Raw genomic sequence first — 15,713 nt, 5'->3', positions numbered from 1 at the left:
AACAAATAAACACACCAAAAAAAGTTAACTGTTTTCATAAAATTTTGTTGCATAAACTGCATTTGCATTAGCAGCTTCTAAGTAAATATATTTAATTTTCAGGAAATGGAATGCAAGGATTTGCATGAAACTGAGAGAACCATGTATTTATTCAGCAGTAAGACTATAGATTAAGAGCAACACTGGGGTTTGGTGCTCAAGTTTTGTGTTTAAGAGAGACTGTGATGCTCCAAAAGCAAGAGAATACAAGAATGTAATTAAAAGTACAAGATAGCCTCTGTGATTGAGTCCCTTTCCCTGCTGTCATGGGCAGTAGTGTCATATAATCCACTTATGACTGGCTGCACACGCCAGAGCTCCAGCTCTGCCTCTGGACATTGAGAACCAGAATTCCTGAGAAGCCCTGGAAATGCTGTGTGAATGCACCACAGGTCTCTGTGAATCCATCATGGGCTAGTGTAGCTCAGGCTTTTTGCTGCTACTCAGAACCATTTATCTGCATTCATTTATTCACAGACAATACCAGTACATCTGTGAAAAATCAAAGGCTTCTATGAACTACTAGGTGGAACGGGGAAAAGAAGAAAAGGGAATTCAACAAATCAGAACCTTCTGAGGGTTATGTTCCTGCTCTGATACTGATTAAAATCTACCAGTTTGAAACTTTACCCCATTTTTCAAATATGTTTGATCTTACTGACATTGTTTGAGTCTTTTCTGTGCATCACTCTTCTCAGAATATTAAAACTGTACTTACTGTGTAAACACCAGTAAGACCCATTTTTGTAAATATGCTTCCATTATTGTTAAATATGTAAATCCATTTCAAAGTTTAGGGATTTTTTCCCACTGGATCACTAATTATTTCTATGAGTTCTGTGTTCTGTGTCTTACTTTATATGGCCTCCTGGAATAACGTCCTTTTCCTTTTTGAATGAAAGGAAAAAGAAGTCTTGGCGAAATATTAGGAAGACTATTTGAATTTCCTTCACAAAATGTGCAAGAGGAGCTTTTATAAAATTAAGCATATTCTGTGTCCCATCAGCATCCCGCAGCTGAATAGCACACATCCAATTTGTCTTCTTTTAAAAGGTTTATTTTAGCAGCTTCTTTTAGTAAGCATCTCCTGAGTATTAAAAGGCCAGTGCTACAGGGAGCCACCCAGTCATTTCTTTTACTTCACTTCTCTTTGTTGTGAATTAGAGAAGTCACATTTTCTGTTGTTGATCATATAATTGACAACTGCCTTTTGTCCAACAGCACCCTGTTCCAAGTTAGACTCCTGTTGTGTAAAAAGATGAACAAGACAATCTGTCTTGTTCAACTAAGAGACTGGGATGAGGCAGAGAAATAGAATTTGCCTCCCTCCCTCCTTTGGAAATTGGGGGAGATGAATAATTTGCCTTTTGGAGCCTGTTGGATGTGAACAGCAGTAGCTGTTCTGGGGTGATCTCTGCACCCCCTTGGCTGTCCCTTATGATCTCACCTCTGAGCCCAGCCCAGCAATCCTGGCACAGCAGCACAGACCTGTGATGGCAGAGCAGGAAACCTGGGCAGGACTGCAGGCTTTCAACCAGTCCCATGATTTCAGCCTGGGATTTCCCTGCAGGAAAAGGACATGATCAAATTCTTTTTAAAGAATTTGCGGGAAGAGTCAGAGACAGGTAAAAAAAAATAAATCTCTAAGCCATTCAAATGATTGGAGCCTGCCTTCCAAAATGCTCAAAGTAGCCTTTGCGTGGTAAAGAAGGGGCTTTGCTGTCTGTCACAGAGCTAGATGGTTTCATGAGCTGAAATAGACTTTGGACAGATTGTTAAATCTAATTTATCTTGAAATTTCAGTAAATGTTTTCTTTCTGTGGATTTGAAACCTTCAAGAGTGAAACAGAGATACTCCCTTTCTCAGCAGTTTTGAAATTCTTTGCACCAAGGAGTTGTGTACTCTTGTATTTGTTTTCTATTTATGAAGTGAAATGCTCACACTATCAAATGCACAAATTTGTCTATCAAGATCAAACCATCAAATTCTAATGAGTCCGTGGTTACCAAGACAGTTTGAAAATAAACACAGCTGAGAAAATTAGCTGGAAAACATAATTTTATAAGTGATCTGAGCAAACTTTAAAAAGGGATAGTGATCACGAAGACAAGAAGAGAAGTTTCTTGGGAGACAAAGCTCCCATGAGAATAATGAACATGTTTACCTTATAAAAGGCTTGTCAGCAACATATGCTTTGGGCATTTAAGCAAACAAACAGTTTGGAAATTTGCTGAGAAAGTGGCATGAACTGGACAACAGGCTTGAAATAAGTGAATGGCAAGTTGAGAAGTGTGGTGGCAAGATTACACTTTCCAGCTGTTAATGTCATCACCTTGTAGGATGTCATTAGCACTGGGATGAAAGATGATATTTCTCACTCACTTAGGAATACCACTGCTGAAAATTAGATGTTTTGCAACTGCTGAAAACATCTTGAAAAATGTGTTTGTTTTCTTCTAGAGTTTTGAAATTAAAATAGTCTGAAGTTTCTGTGGCAACTTGCTACAGTTGAAATATGACAAATTTGGTACAAACGCTACAAGACTGCAATTGAGTCTCTGATACTTGAAGTTAATGATACCTGTCTGTTCAGCCCCTGACAGAGAATGTGTCCCCCCTTTCTTTTTCTTCAGCATCTACCTACTAGAAAAGAAGAAATAAGCTCTTACGATGTGGATGTGATTACTAAATTAATTGAAGGATCACAAAGAAACTGACTTTTAAAGCTGCCTTTAATTTGTGTGGAAAAAATTGGATTTCAAGGGTTTGTTTGCTTTTTATTTTAAATTGCTTTATTTCCCAATGAATTAATTCATTTTGTAGGTGATATATGGCAAAGATATAAGTAAAATAGTTTTATCATTGTACAATTCTGTCTAAGAGAAATGCATGCCAGATTGCTATTCCTTCATGCTCATCTTTCTGTCAAAGGACAGTGGTTACCCTGTTTACCCTTTCAGTGTATTTCCTCTGCCTTCCAAAATCTTCAGGGGGAATGGATGCACATATTGCTGCCTATGCTGCTCCCCCCTGCCACTGAGAATTCCGAGTGGGGATGAGTCATCTGCTCCCAGATTGTCCTGTTGGTACCTGGCAGCACAGGCAGCTGGCACAGGGCAGCTCAGACTGAGGGAACACACTCTGCAAAGATGCTTTTGTGCTGCTCATTCATTCCTGAACGGAGCTGGGCACAGGGAAGGAGTGTTTTCTAATGGATACGTACAAGTTGGAGTTATGCACCTGCAAACACATATACAAACATACATTCTGATCTTTCATATTAAAGGCCTAAACATTTAAGCCTGTATGCACAGGAGATTGAGCCTGAGTTTGCTTTTGTGTCCAAGAAAATCAAAGGTCCAAAGAGACAGAGACCATAACATTTCAAATCTCAGGTTGATTCTTAGACATTATTCAGTGTGCAGTCTAGCATAAACACATCAGTAATGGAAAGAAGCTTGATTTTGGCAGATCTACTGGGCAGAAAATGAAACAAATTCTATATTAAACATTTTTGAAGGATATGGGACAGACTGCTGTTCAGTTGTTAGTACTTGTTCCTACCTACCTGCAGGCATATAAATACCATTCCAAAGTACAGATGGAAGTGGCTGAGCTCACGTGTACAGATCCATACAAGTATTGGGTGGTTTGTTGTTTTTCTCAGTGCTTTCTACGTGTGTCATAAGGATTAAAGCTTTCTGGGAAATCATCTGTGAATCTTTCTGTGAAAGCTGAGGGCTCTCTCTAGATGCTTGTTGAGGCATCTACAAATAATCTAAACCAAACTGAAGCCAAAAGGCTCCTTCCTGGCTGTGCAGGGGGGAAACAGCACCAACCAAAGCTGGTGGGAACCACAGAGGAGTAAGCTGTGTAACTGCCCCTTACCCCAGCACTGCAAAGACCTTTTATTTTGCTGGCATTTTTGCCCCCTGCCATTCCAACCACCTTTCAATAGTGACTGACAGACAGAGGGAAGCAGCAGTTTTCCTCTTCTGAACTGCAGAGGGAAGGAATCAGGGAGTGACAGCAATGCTATTTAACAGGCTGTGTCATCATGTCCTTCTACATGTTTGTCACCTTTTTATAAGCACCCTCAGCAACAGCAAGTCATTCTGTAAGTGAATAAGAGAAGGGATGCTTTACTTTTTGAAACCTTGCTGGCTCTCCAGATGATCTCACCTATGTAGTCAGGTTCCCAATTTTCTTATGATGTTTCAGAAGTATGTTTCAAAGACAGACCTGTTCTAAAAGAGGATGTTCTCTCATATCTCAGGAGTTAAAATACAGAAAACAAAAATCTAATTCACTAGGTTATGTTAACTCTACTTGGTGTAAATCATCCATTATTATTTCAATTTAAGTAATCTTTACAGAGCCATTCACAACTAAAGAACGAGGCTTGATGTTAATTTATCAGGAATAATATTTATCTCAGGACAGACAGTTACAGTAGGGGAGTAGCAGGTTCTACTGCATATTCTCTTTCTGAATCTTACATAAACTTTGCTATCTTGACTGCACTGGCAAGTGTCCAAGTCCTAACCCAGCAGAAGCAAGTTCTCCATGTGTGACTGTCAGCCCAGGACACGCTGGTCCTGTGATTGTTTGGATGTGTTTCTAGCACAGGTGAAGGCACAAGCTCCAAATGAGAAGGAAACCCTCCTTCAGCAGCAGCACCTGGGGTAGGAGGTCCTGGCAACTGCAGACTCACTGCACCTGAACAGGTGTGGAGCTCAGGGAGTTCAGGTGTTCACTAATGATAACAATGATAATGCCTGGGATTATATAATTGCAATAATGGGGGTGATTCTTTCTTTTCAGTGAACAGGAACTGTTGGATGAGAGAGAGATGGTTTCTAGCCTGGCATCCTTCTTCAGATTTGAAGAATCAGCGAACACGGATTCTTAAGTCTCAAGAGTTCTGCTTGTTTTGGAGGTCAGTCCTTTTCTCCATTGCTTAGAGAGAATGGTGAGTCCAAATGCCCAGTGGCAAAGCCCTGCAGGTCCCTGCTGGCTCTCTGTCAGTTGGGTGGTGGGGGCTCAGGGGGTTCTATTCAGTCACGTGGCTGGGAGGCAGCAAGGATGTGCAGACAGGGCACAGACACATCCAATAGCTGTGTCTCTGATAGAAGGATAAAGCTGCCTGGATGAAAATACACAAGACTGCACAAGATACATAAATTAGACAAATTATTTAAGAGATTGTAATATGCTGGTTAATAGTCTTTCCTTGAGCAAATGTCTTTAGGAGTCCACATTTAGAAATCAGCCTAAAGGAACAAACCCACTTTCAGATGTGTGTTTAATGAGACTTTGCCAACTATTACCTAATGAGGTTTGTTTTATTGTAGACACTTAAGGTTAAATTTAATTGTTTTCACATAATTTTGGAATAAAAGTAATTTTCTTATAAACTTACTTCTGACATATGGATATTTCTCCACTTGATTTTTCTTCCAAAAGTAAGATTAAAAACCTTCAACTGATTTTAGAGCTGAGGGAAGGTGAAAAAAAAGAACTCATTTAGTATTCAGTGGGTTTTGTTTGGGTACTTTTACACAAGGCTGAAATACAACAAAAGTGGGAGTAGCTTGTTTGCCTCTTACTCAGAGTCACTTAAACCACTTTATTACCTGGGTGATTTCTTGCGTGACCAGAGAATCCATATTTTTCTCTTGGAATCCTATGGTTCCCTGGTTTTTGGGTTGTATGTTACCTAACAAACTAAGGTAGAAGTGTTAATTTATTGCAGTAGCTCCGAATAAGATTAATCTATGTTAGGTCCTGAATGCCTCAAATATATGATTTATTCTACTAAACATATTACTATTTCACTCTGGAGTAACTGAGGAATACATTGATAACCACTGTTATCCCCTCTAGCTCCCACTCCTTGACTCTGATCAGAGGTTGGATTTATGTCACTTCCCTGCAGATACTCACCTAAGCACTTTAGTAAAATTAATTCATCTATATTTGTCTCTGTTTTATATATTCTCTCAGAAATGGTTGTGTAATAGAAATCCATAATTTAAAAGCAGGAGTTCCAAGGTTGTGCTTGTATTTTGATACATTGAGGAATGTGCTATTAGCTGGTACTTGAATAGTGAGCAGGGGCCTCGTGGAAGTGCTTGGCAGGCACAAGTTAAACCATCTTTTAAATATTGAACACTGTCGAGCACCATTTATACAAAGTCTGTTAAGATAAATATTTGAAATGAAAATTTTTGATTGTCTCTTTCATTGTGGCAAATAATTTTCATGTAATTATAACCATCAGTGTTTCCCCTGCTTCTTTGCCATCTCAGGGGAAAAAAAAAGGAGTAAATGAATAAGATTTCTCCAAGTATTTCTTGTGGATTATTTGGTAATTCATTTCACGATACTGAAATTTCTTTAACCTCCCATGTTGGAGAGTATTTGGCACACTTGCATAAAACACCCCTTCTGACACCTGAATCTTTCCCTCTGCTTAGATAGAGATAAGCCAGTTAAGTGTTCCTTAATTAGGTTCATTCTCAACAGTGGCTTGCTGTTAATAGGAAAGATTAGATGTTTGCATTATAGAAACCAGCAAGATGCACGTTTAGTGCTCTGTATTTGTAAAAAGATTTAGAAAAATGTTTTAGTCTCAACTTTTCTGACATACTGAAAGCAATACAAATTACATTTATCACAGATTTTACCTGTGGAGTTAGCAGCTTTTTATCTCTCTCAACCTTCATATTCACCTAACCTGCATATTAGTCATAATAATATTGAACTATGCTTGTTATTTTACATCACTTGGAACACCACCAAAGGCACGGTGCTGTAAAAGATTAACTTTCCAAACATCTTGGAAAACGTAGCCTGTCTTTGTAAATCTCCTTCTGAGGTACTTTATACTCAAAATTTTTCTTACCTGTTTGCAAGTATTTCAGACTATCAAATACATGGACTAAACTATTAATTTCTCCTGCTGCAAAAAATCCCTTTCTTATGTTGCAAACAAATCACTATATATTTACATCCAAGGTGCTGCTTTTATTTCTTTTCTAGCAAGAGTTGTTGAGCCTCTCAGAGAACATAAAACTTTCAGTGACTTTGCTGTTTTTACATTTGTAAAGGCTGTTCTTAAACGCCTTGCCATAAACAGGAGCTTGCCATCTCAGGCATAAAAATGGACATATGTATTTGAAAGCTTGCAAATAAAGAAACACAGAGCAAGATTATGAAATCTGATCCAGAACATGGGTTCTTATGTACAGGCTTGTGGAAGGAGAGCTGTAACCCCGAGTCCTTGGTTCTCTGAGCAGCACAAAGGGTGGCAGTGAGTCCTGTGTGCAGGAAGCTCCAGAGCTCACCCAGGGCCTGGGAGAGCTGGGGGGACTCAGGACCTGCAGAGTCCAAGGCAGCACTTGCACTGTGCCTCTGACAGCAACACCAATGCAATGGGTGTATCTGATACCAACCCCCAGAAACCCAGCTGTGCTCCTGGGCACAGGCTGGGCAGGGTTACCTGGCCCTGGCAGGGTTACCTGGCCCTGGCAGGGTTGTAAGCAGGAGCATGGGAGTGTATTTTCCCATCAAGCAAAGCCACAGTTTAGCAGGTTTATCTGAATGCCTGCTATCAAACCTATGGTTTCATGGGATGGTGCCTGTCTCTTCCCAGCACGTTCATCTCCTCCTGCTTCACCATTGGTAATTTTACTTTCCATAGCCTCATTCAAACTTGATAACAGTGAAATAACCCATCAAATTAAAGCCATCTGAAAGTATATGATTGGTTCACTGAAACAGTTTCTATTTCCTTCACTATTTCTTGTGTTTATTAGTTCTTGTATGTAGTAGGTAATATATTTATATGGATCCATGTAAACATATAATCTTAATCAGCTGTGCCATCTTTCCATATATATGCCAATACATGTAAAACATAAGAGACAAAATAGTTTAGGCAGTGGACAAAAACCATTATGTTACAGGACAACTGGAAGAAAAATAACAGTTTAATGGCAGCTATTTTTATCCTCTTTATCCTATTTCCCAGTATAATTATTTCTAGATCAGTGTCCTCCTTTTTGCATGCAGGCTTCTGTGAATATGCTGATTTTTTTTTTCCCTTTGCTCTAATGTATCCTTTTAATTTGTTTCCTCCAATTTGTATAGCTACCTTTTCTCCATTTCTCACAAAAGCATTCATAGCATTTGAAAATGCTTAATGCTTATATTCTTTTGTAAGCACATTATTTTCATTTATACATGTCAGCCCTTTCTTCCTGACAGTACTGGTATTTCTGGTTGAATCTCACACATGCAAACATTGCAGTTGTAGATAATAAGATACAGATGCTGTTTCTCCCAGTTTAATCAGTGTGTTGGGTCACAGTGGCCTTAAGTCTCTCCCATAAATTGAGCCTCCTAAAGTGCTTGAGTCCATGGGGAAGGATCCTGGTTCCCTTTGAGATGCCTTGGGACCCACGATGGTCACTGTTGGATCTGCTGTGCATCATTTCTGAGCTGGCAGTGCCACTCTTTGCTCTGGGACAGGTGTGGGAGCAGGGCTGGACCAAGAACACCTTCTGCTCAGGAAGTTTTCATCAGAGACTGCAATTCCACTGCCTGGACATTATATTAGTACTGTGCTTATCTTTTGAGTAATTTTCACCCAAAGTTTATGTGAATAGAATTGTCTGTCACCAAACTCTAAACTTGTTCCCAGGTAGCATTTGCTTTAACAGCAGTGTTTGAGAAATGCTGCAGCAGTAATTTTAGATGACCTGATGCTGTTGAATTTTGCCACCTTTTGTTGTGTCCAGTGAGTTCCATCCACCTTTATATGCCAGTAAATGTAGTGTTGCTCTGCACACTCATCTTTTACATCTTGGAAGCCTTCTGTTTTAGCTTAGCTATGCCAAAATCTGAAATTATCAGTGGCGTCCTTGGGTGCATGTACTATTCTAATTTTAATATTATTAAATATGAACCTACAAATACATATGTTTAAGTTCACATAAATGCAAAAATATTGATTCATGAGAAAGAACCAGCATATATGAATCTTGCCTCATGAGAAAATGGGAGTCTCTTAAAGGCCCAGGTCTTACTAAAATTTGGTTTTGTGTACAACTTTCTATAAAAGTCCACACTTGTTATGAAGGACAAATTACAGCAATAGCCAGATGGAAAATTTCTGCTTATAAAAAACTTCCTTTTTCCTATCTTTTTATTAAAATAAATACTTTGACAGAATTTTTAAGTTTTGTCTCAGTTGCAGAGAACCTCAGGCTTCTTCCCATGAGGAACATCTGGAAGCTTTGGAAGCTTTTTTGAGCCAGGTGCTCAGCAGGCCCACTGTCCCCTGAATAGAGGGGCAGGATCTAAACCTGATCTAAGGCTCCAGTCCTTCCAACAGCAGCTCTGAACAGAGTGGCCACTTGCCATGTCTTACTGTCTGGGCTCCCATTCACCACAGAGCAGGAAAACTCTCTTGGAAGCTGTAGAGAATGTCTGTGGTTCTGGATTTTGTTGTCTTTCATAAACTCAGATATCAAAATCCATTGCAAAAAAACCTTTTTCTTTTCTTCAGGGGTAGTTATGATACTGCCTTCCTTGTCCTTCTTTTCTCTTATGTCCTTGCCTTACTGATTTCGGTTATTTAGCTTGCAGATGTCTGTTGATAATCTTAGTTTCTACAGTGCCTAATACAAGTGGCTCTTGTGGTGCTTCTGCATGACAGCCTTCACTGGCAGGGTAACGTTCATCTAATGAAGCTTTGAAAATTATTAATCAAATACCTCACAGGAATTGCCAGCCTTCCTCGAGGATGGATTTTTTTTTTAAATCAGTGGCAGATTTACCAGCTAAATTTTAGTCAAAAATTCTTTCCGTGGGAGTATTGTTGAATGTCTGTCAGTTCCAGCAGCCAAAGACTATCAAATAATTCCAGTTATCACTGGCTGACAAGCAGCTTTTGATCAGCAGACAAAAATACTAACATTTCTTCCCTAATAAAATGTCTTCGGGCCTTGGTCCTCTTTGTTCTGATTATTTTCTATTATGTCCTAAAAAACTTTAAAAAATACATAATTGCTGTACTTATTCCTTTTGCTAATATGATATTTTTACCTTGTCTTTTGGTATATCTGAGATGAGAAAAGAAACAACATGCTTTCACAGAATCATAAAATAATTCTACTTAGAAGGAACCTCTGGTGGAAATCTGTTTTAGTCCCCTACTCAAAGGTTGGATTCAGCTTCAACATCAAATCAATTTGCTCTAAGCTCAAATCTACCTCAGTTTTGAGTGTTTCCAAGGATGGACTTTTACAGCCTTTTTGGATAGCCTGTTCCAATGTTTGACCAATCTTCCAGTGAAGTTTTATTTTTATTTATCTAGCTCAGATTTCTGTTCTTGCAGTTTTGTATTTGTTCTGTTTTCTTCATGTTTAAAGTAGTGCATTAATACTGTTTGCCAGAAAGTAAAGAAAGAAATCCAAATATTCTCAATGAGTAACAAAAAAACCCACGTAGAAATGGGAGGAAGAGTGTGATTTGGGTTTAGTCTTCAAGTACTGCATCAAAAGTTCATCCTGACATCAGTGAAACTCTGTGTGTGAAACTCAACCTTCCTCCCCTGTGCTGTCCCTGGCACATCTGGATGCTGCCAGTCTGCAGGAGGTGGCTGCAGTGCCACACAGAACATCCCTGTGCTCAGTGTTGGACACTGTTTCTGACCACGGGCAAACAATCACAGTGTGTCCCAGAGCAGAGACTGTGGAATTGCAGAGGAATGGGAGAGCAATGGGCTGTAGCAATGACAGGAGCCACGAGCCCTGTTTGGGTGCCAGTGCTCCCTCCCGGTGCAGTTCCAGAGCATCCCTGTGGACTGTGCTCTGCGGGCCCGAGGGACAGGAGGTGTTCTCAGGGACCCGGTACTGCAGCCCCTCTGTGCCGGGTGTGGCCGCGGCTGTAGATGCAGATCCCCGGGACACAGTGCAGGTCTGGGAGCGGGGCAGGGGTTGTGCCGCCTCCCTCTGCCTTGTTTTCCCTTGTTTTCCTGTCTCCATCTGCTGGGAGGAAGGAGGTGGCACTGCCCTGCAGGGACAGTGTCCCCAGGGCTGCCCCGGCAGGACACGGGACACGCTGATGGTTCTCAGCTTCAGGACCTCGAGCTCACGGTCTCTTCTGAGTTCTTGCAAGTGATAAATTTGTCCATTTTGTCAGAAAATACAGTCTAGGCACTGAAATTTTATTCTTGAGGGAAATAAGGATTTTAAATTCTAAAAATGCATTAATGGGGCAGAAAGAGACTTGACAATTCAGATTAACTTTTCTTTATTTAAAGAAGACCTCCACTATGTGAGAAGGCTTAGAATGCAGAAGTCTTTGCAACATAGGCAAACTCTCCTGACAAATCTCCCTCTTCCTCATTCCTGAAGCAATGGCTATGCAACCAGAAGGGAATTCCTTGGGCTAAGTGAGCAAGCTTTGGATGTTTGCACTGCTTTTATTTTGGAACCCAAAAATATAAGCAGCAGAATTAACAAAATTGTCTTCTGCTGTGAAATGTCCACACGAAAAGCTAAAGGGGTCTAGACCCAACGTCTTTGGAAAGTCAGTGCTGAAGCTGGTGAAGCAAAGTGCTTCGGGAGTGGTGGCACAGGGGCAGCATTGCTCAGTTGTTCCATATAGAGGGGATGGGGAACTTTTTGTAAATCCATCTACAGCTTTTCTGGGGTTTTATAAGAAAACCTATAAACTATATGTTTTTATAAGCAAACATATAAACTACTATGAAACATTTCTCAAGTAATGAACCCTTTAATAGAGATTATTTAAGAGAAAGCAGGGAAAAGGGTTTTAAAAAGCTTTTAGAGGTTTGGGCTTTTGCATTTCAGAAAGGGTAATTGGCAAACCAAAATTCCAGTGAGAGACTACAATTCTGCCTAATAAATAAGAATTTATGTAGAATCTGATATGTGATTTGATTCTTACTTTTCTTTTAGAGGTAATGCACGAGGTGATAAGGTTAATCCTTTTTGTCTAATCCCAAATTCTTAAGGGGAGGGAGCGAGAAAAGTGGAAATCCAGATATGTACCTGTAGATTATCTTTAGCTTTTTTTTTTTAATGCCATGTATATTCAGACTAACAACTTAGCCTGAAAATAAAGGAAACATTTCCATATTGAATCACAATGAAATTAATAATTGGAAAATTAATAATTGTTTAGACCTATTTAAAAAAATTCCTCCTTTTCTCAGTGTTCTCATCTCCAACAGAATGTAGTAGAAGAGCTCATTTGCAAACTTATTAGCACAGTAGTACAAATAATTTTCCAGGAAATAAGGTTGTTAGAAAGTTCAGTAGGGTATGGCCTGATTTGAAGGCCATTGAAGTATTTCTCTTTTTAGAATATGGATTAACTCTTAATATATCATTTAGAAGTCAATTCCAAAAATTCCTATTTCCTTTTAGTGCAAACAAACTTAAAACCTTCTGCTTTGTTCCCAGACAAAACAGCTTTCTTGAACTTAAGCCCCTGAGTTACAGCATAGTTGTGGGCATTCAAGTAAATATTGTACATAAATTTATTTATCTATGTAATCAACATCTATTGTTTGATAATTCATGAATTTGCCCTCCAAATTACACACATAATGCTACTACATTAAAGGAACTGAAAGTAATTGGGTTATTTTGTGTACAAGATACACAGTCCTGAACACAGGAGACTTTCACTTTTAAACCCAGAAAGCTGTTGTGTCTTCATACATCCTGAGGACTAACAGCAATATTTTGAGTGCCTTCAGGTTTCAAAAATTATTAATACATTTTTCTAAACATTTACAGTTATTTGTATGTGGAAGGCAAAATTAAATATCACTTATCTCTTAGATGCCAGTTAACCATTTATTCACATTAAAATCTACCAAAAACATTGGCCTAAGAGAAAAAGGTTTTTTTTTTCTCATTGAAGACTTTTTACTTCAATTAAAATAACTATACATTTGTTACCATGGGATAAGTTTCATAAATCATAACTCAAGGAAAAACTACCCCTAAAATAATTAAATTAGAATTCTCAACTCCATCGTCTTATAAAAATTTTGTTCAAGATTTCAATTTGATTCTTCTGATCATTACAAAATCTCCAAATTTGTTGCTTAGAAAAAATAAGGTAAAGTTTCCCCTACTGGTCTGTTTTCTTACTTTCATAATGCAGAAAGGTTAAGCTACAGGTGTTTCGTGCACATAGTTTTCCTGCCATTATATTTAGGACTTGGAATGTAAAGAAAAAGAAAACTGAAGTTCCAGATTTCCAGAACTACAGTTCTGGTTCTTGTATCCATCACCTGGATTGCTGATGCAGAATTAGTGTGTTAATCACCCCTCACTGCTCAGGGATTCACCTCCTGTATGTTCTGCTGGGTGACACACGTGGGTATTTTTTTGGCACCGTTTTAGCCTGAAGTGGTGACTGAGTGACCATGTCCAGGCAGAGGCTGTTGGGCAGCTTTGTCCCAGCTTTAGTTCTTGGGCTCTAAAACAAGATCTCTGGCTGGAGACAGAAAGTCCCAGTGGAATTGCTCCCAGGTCAGTGACAGCACAAGGTGGAGGGACTGCTGGAAAATCAAGGTTCTGCTGCATCAAATCTGTCTGACAGGAGCACATGCCTGTACTTTGTTCCAATTTACAGTCTCAGTTTATGGCCTGAAAGAGCCTTTGCTGTGGGAAGGAAAGAGGGCAGTGATGGTTCCGTGGCCCTGGCAGCAGGGAGGGAGGGAGGGAAGGATGGAGAAGCCATCCTTGCATGCAGGGAGGGAGGGATGTAAAGCCATCCTTGCACGTGTCCCATCAGCCAGTCACAGCTGCCAGGGCAGAGCCCGTGAGAAAGATGCCCTAAGACATATTCTTCTTTCAAAAAACCCCAAGTCCAATGATAACAAAATAACTTGTTAGTTTTTAAACTGAATCTGAATTAAGAAATCCAGAAGTAAATTGCTCTCAGATATGTGTGTTGTGATAGTGTCACCTCTTCCTTTTTTCTTCTATTTTTCCCCCTGGGGACATCATTTGGTATAACATGATCACAGGAAAGTGATGATGAAATGAATGTAATCAAATTATTGCAAAAGGCATTTTATTTTAAAAGTAGTGAAGCTAAATGAAAAATTCATTTTGTGCAGTGAAGGCTCTATAGTAAAATTTGAGAACATTCTGGGTTTGATTTCGAGAGGCTGCAATGGAATATGGCTCCTGGGTTGCAAGACTTTTTAGTCACTTCAAATACTATTTCCAAATAACCCACTGCTTCTTAACATCTCAAAGTTGGTGTGATTTCCAAACAACAAAAAAAAAGATCTGTAACCCCTGGGCACATTGTCCAGCAGTGCTGAAGACAAGAGCTGCATCTCCCAAGGAAGGCTCTATTTAGGTGCTTTGACAGTACAGTCAGATGTTTAACAGAATTATTTAAAGGCAGTTTAGACAGCAGTATCTACTTCCCACTGAATTTCACTTAGTCACTTCTGTAAATCCCATATGTATCTTCTTCATCTTTAGGCACTTTAAATATCTGGCCCAAAGGCAGTTGAAAATCCTGTTAAAGCTATAGGCAGACTTCTGCTTTCTGCTACTGAAAGAGAGCCACATTTTTAAGGCTAGTCCTCAAATTAGTAGGAATTTCAACCTTGGACACTGTTGTTCAATGGGGATATTAAAATTGTTTGTGACATTTAGTTAGTGTGACCTGTTAGAAACATCTGTGCATATTACTTTTCACTAACATAATTAATTTTGTGAGAAATGTAACCACAACCGTAGCACTTTCATCAGCTTTCCTTTTTCTCATTTCTTTTTCTCTCTTTCAGAAATTAAACTATTAAACGTTCTTGGCTGAAGACCAATTCTAATATTTTGTAAAATTAAAAAGTCATAAATCAAAGGAAGTATAGCTATTTCCTTGTAGAAACAGTATTTTTTCAGTAACAAACTCCTGCGGAGTGGAAGACATAAATTAGTGCTTTTTTGTTTGTGTTTTTGTTTGTTTGGTTTTGTTTGTTTGTTTTTACAATATGTATATTAAGCTTTTCTACTTTTTTAAGCTTCCACAGCAGTATGGACTAGGGAGGAGTAAAGCCCCCACTGCAATGTTTCTACTCTAAAACAAGTATCCAAACACTTGAGTGGGTTTATTTAACAGATTACTCATAAAACCAACAGAGTGGGAACCCCCTTCCTGTCCAGTCTGTTCCCCTGATGAGCCAGCACACTGGACAGGGGTTTTCTTTTCTAGTCCCAGTGGATGTTACCATTAGTTTTGCTTGATATTATTCAACTGAATGCGTGGAACAGGGTTCCAAATGCATCATGGAATATGTTAAATCTGTGTGCAATGTATGCCTGGCTTCATCACAAATACAAACCTGCACTCTGAGGAAGGGACGTGGGACTGGAGGATGAGATCAGTGGGAGTGCTGGGATGGTCTCAGGCCAATGCTACTGATTCATTTTTTAGGCACCTGTTCTTATAATGAATCAATTCCTATAAACAACAAATTCGTAGCCTTAGCGTGAACACTTTAACATTGAGTTTCAGGCTAGAGAGGTCTCTTTATTATTAATCTTTAAGGGTGTTTAAGATATAATTTCATATAAAACACAGATCATTATCCATGGCTTGT

The 15,713-nt window shown here is 39.2% G+C and overlaps 1 long non-coding RNA gene across 1 annotated transcript in view; it reads left to right on the top strand.

The window, feature by feature from the left end:
* Nucleotides 1-14,976, top strand: part of LOC116794281 — a 37,855-nt gene extending 22,879 nt beyond the window's left edge. Inside the window, exons 3-4 of the long non-coding RNA XR_004359743.1 lie at nt 4,865-4,979; nt 14,901-14,976. This is a non-coding gene — a long non-coding RNA (uncharacterized LOC116794281). The remainder of the gene's footprint in view (nt 1-4,864; nt 4,980-14,900) is intronic.
* The last annotated feature ends 737 nt before the right edge of the window (nt 14,977-15,713 follow it).

This window comes from Chiroxiphia lanceolata, chromosome 15, assembly GCF_009829145.1.
Source record: "Chiroxiphia lanceolata isolate bChiLan1 chromosome 15, bChiLan1.pri, whole genome shotgun sequence".
Classification (NCBI taxonomy): domain Eukaryota; kingdom Metazoa; phylum Chordata; class Aves; order Passeriformes; family Pipridae; genus Chiroxiphia; species Chiroxiphia lanceolata.
Note: the sequence above shows the minus strand (reverse complement) of the source record. Positions and strands in the feature narration are given on the sequence as shown.